This window comes from Tachyglossus aculeatus, chromosome 1, assembly GCF_015852505.1.
Source record: "Tachyglossus aculeatus isolate mTacAcu1 chromosome 1, mTacAcu1.pri, whole genome shotgun sequence".
NCBI classification, from domain to species: domain Eukaryota; kingdom Metazoa; phylum Chordata; class Mammalia; order Monotremata; family Tachyglossidae; genus Tachyglossus; species Tachyglossus aculeatus.
The window spans coordinates 29,892,976-29,896,985 of NC_052066.1; positions in this window are offsets into that span (position 1 = coordinate 29,892,976).

The window sequence follows — 4,010 nt, forward strand, 5'->3', positions numbered from 1 at the left end:
AGACGACTCTCTACTTGGATGTCCTCCTGTCACCTCAACAAGTCTAAAACAGAGCTCCTTATCGTCGCACCCAAACCCTGCCCTCAGCGTGGCTCAGTGGAAATCAATCAATCGTATTTATTGAGCGCTTACTGTGTGCAGAGCACTGTACTAAGCACTTGGGAATTACAAGTCGGCAACACATAGAGACAGTCCCTACCCAACAGCGGGCTCACAGTCTAGAAGAGCCCGGGCTTTGGAGTCAGAGGTCATGGGTTCGAATCCCAGCTCCGCCACGTCTGTTGTGTGACCTTGGGCAAGTCACTTAACTTCTCTGAACCTCAGTCACCTCATCTGTAAAATGGGGATTAAGACTGTGAGCCCCACGTGGGACAACTTAATCACCTTGTATCCCCCGCCCGGTGCTTAGAACAGTGCTTTGCACATAGTAAGCGCTTAACAAATGCCATCATCATCATCATCCCCGACCTTCCTGTCACTGTAGACAGCACCACCATCCTTCCTGCCTCACAAGCCCGCAATCTTGGCGTTATCCTTGATTCCTCTCTCATTCAACCACATTTTCAGTTTGTCACCAAATCCTGTCGGTCCCACGTTCACAACAGCGCTGAAATCGAAGCAGCGTGGCTCAGTGGAAGGAGTGTATGTTGCCGACTTGTACTTCCTAAGCGCTTAGTACAGTGCTCTGCACACAGTAAGCCCTCAATAAATACGACTGAACGAATGAATGAGTGCGGGCTTTGGAGTCAGAGGTCATGGGTTCGAATCCTGCCTCTGCCAATTGTCAGCTGGGTGACTTTGGGCGAGTCGCTTAACTTCTCTGAGCCTGTTACCTCATCTGGAAAATGGGGACGAAGACTGTGAGCCCCACGTGGGACAACCTAATAATAATAATGATAGCATTTGTTAGGCGCTTACTATGTGCAAAGCGCTGGGGGGATACAAGGTGATCAGGTTGTCCCAAGGGGGGCTCACAGTCTTAATCCCCATTTTACAGATGAGGTAACAGGCTCAGAGAAGTTAAGTGACTTGCCCAAGGTCCCACAGCAGACATGTGGCAGATCTGGGATTCGAACCCATAACCTCTGACTCCAAAGCCCGGGCTCTTTCCACTGAGCCACACTGCTTCCTGTAGCCTCCCCAGCGCTCAGAACAGTGCTTTGCACATAGTAAGCGCTTACCAAATGCCATCATTATTACCCTCACTACCACATTAATACAATCCCTCGTCATATCCCGCCTGGATTATTGCATCTGCCTCCTTTAATAATAGTGATGGCATTTGGATTATTGCATCAGCCTCCTTTAATAATAATAATGTTGGCATTTATTAAGCACTTACTATGTGCAAAGCACTGTTCTAAGCGCTGGGGAGGTTACCAGGTGATTCTTGTAGCTGCTTCTCCTTTCTGACCACCCAACCACCTGACTCTCCCTACCATCACCATTAATTATTATTACAGCGCATTTTACATAATAGCGCTTAATACCATCATTTTTATTGATTACAGCGCTTCTCACATAATAAGGGCTTAACAAACACCATCATTATTATTATTACAGCGCCTTTCACATAGTAAGCGCTTAATAAATGCCATCATTATTATTACAGCGCCTTTCACATGGTAAGCGCTTAACAAATACCTTCATTATTATCATTACAGTGCCTTTCACATAGTAAGCACTCAACAAACACCATCATCATGAACCATTACAGCGCATTTTACATAAGCGCTTAAATACCATTTTAATTATTACAGCGCCTTTCACATAGCAAGCGCTTAACACCATCATTACTGTTATAGCGCCTTTTACATAGTAAGCGTTTAATAAATGCCATCATTATTATTACAGCGCCTTTCACATAGTAAGCGCTCACTAAAGGCCATCATTATTACCGTGCCTTTCACATGGTAAGCGCTTAACAATCACCATCATTATTATTACAGCGCATTTTACACAGTAAGCGCTTAATAAATGCCGTCATTATTATTACAGAGCCTTTCACATAGTAAGCACTTAATAAATGCCATCATTATTATTATTACAGCGCCTTTCACATGCTAAGCGCTTAACAAATACCATCATTATCATCATTATTATTACAGTGCCTTTCACATAGTAAGCGCTCAACAAATACCATCATCATTAACTATTACAGCGCATTTTACATAAGCACTTAAATACCATCATTTTTATTATTATTACAGCGCCTTTCACATAGTAAGCGCTTAAACACCATCATTACTATTACAGTGCATTTTACATAGTAAGCGCTTAATAAATGCCATCATTATTCTTTTCAGCGCCTTTCACATAGTAAGTGCTTAATAAATGCCATAATTATTACAGCGCCTTTCACATGGTAAGAGCTTAATACCATCATTATTATTATTACAGCGCCTTTCACATAAGCGCTTAATAACATCATTTTTATGATTACAGCGCCTTTGACATAGTAAACGGTTAACACCATCATTATTATTATTACAGCACCTTTCACATAGTAAGCGCTTAATAAATGCCATCATTATTATAGCGCCTTTCACATGGTAAGCGCTTAATACCATGATTATTATTACTACAGCGCCTTTCACATAGTAAGCACTTACCATCATTATTACAGCGCCTTTCCCATAGTAAGCGCTTAATAAATGCCATCAATATTATTATTACAGCGCCTTTCACATGGTAAGCGCTTAACAAATACCATCATTATTATCAGTATTACAGCGCCTTTCACATAGTAAGCGCTTAACACCATCATTATTATTACAGCGCTATTCACATAGTAAGTGCTTAGTAAATGCCATCATTATTATTATTACAGCGCCTTTCACAAGATAAGCGCTTATCAAATACCATCATTTTTATTTTGATTACAGCGCCTTTCACATAAGCGCTTAACGAACACCATCAGCATTATTATTACAGCACCTTTCACATAGTAAGCGCTTAATAAATGCCATCATTATTATTATAGCGCCTTTCACATGGTAAGCGCTTAACAAATACCATCATCATTATCATTATTATTACAGCGCCTTTCACATAGTAAGTGCTCAACAAATACCATCATCATTAATCATTATTATTACAGTGCCTTTCACAAGGTAAGCGCTTAATACCATCATTTTTATTTTGATTACAGCGCCTTTCACATAATAAGCGCTTAACAAACACCATCATTATTATTACAGTGCCTTTCACATAGCAAACGCTTAATAAATGCCATCATTATTATTACAGCGCCTTTCACATGGTAAGCGCTTAACAAATACCATCATTATCATTATTACAGCGCCTTTCACATAGTAAGCGCTCAACAAATACCATCATCATGAATCATTATTACAGCGCATTTTACCTAAGCGCTTAATGCCATCATTTTTATTATGATTACAGTGCCTTTCACATAATAAGAGCTTAACACCATCATTACTATTACAGCGCCTTTCACATAGTAAGCGCTTAATAAATGCCATCATTATTATTACAGCGCCTTTCCCATAGTAACAGCTTAATAAAAGCCATCATTATTATTATTACAGCACCTTTCACACAGTAAGCGCTTAACAAATACCATCATTATTATTATTACAGCCTTTCACATAGTAAGCGCTTAACAGACACCATCATTATCACAGCACCTTTCACATAGTAAGCGCTTAATAAATGCCATCATTATTATTACAGCACCTTTCATATGGTAAGCACTTAACAAATACCATCATTATTATCATGATTATTACAGCGCCTTTCACACAGTAAGCGCTCAACAAATACCATCATCATCAATCATTATTATTACAGCGCATTTTACATAAGAGCTCAATACCATCATTTTTATTATGATTACAGCGCCTTACACATAGTAAGCGCTTAACACCATCATCATTATTATTATTACAGCGCATTTTACATAGTAAGCGCTTAACAAATGCCATCATTACGATCGTTATCGTTATTATTAGCAATAATAGCGCCTTTCCCATAATAAAAGCTGTTAA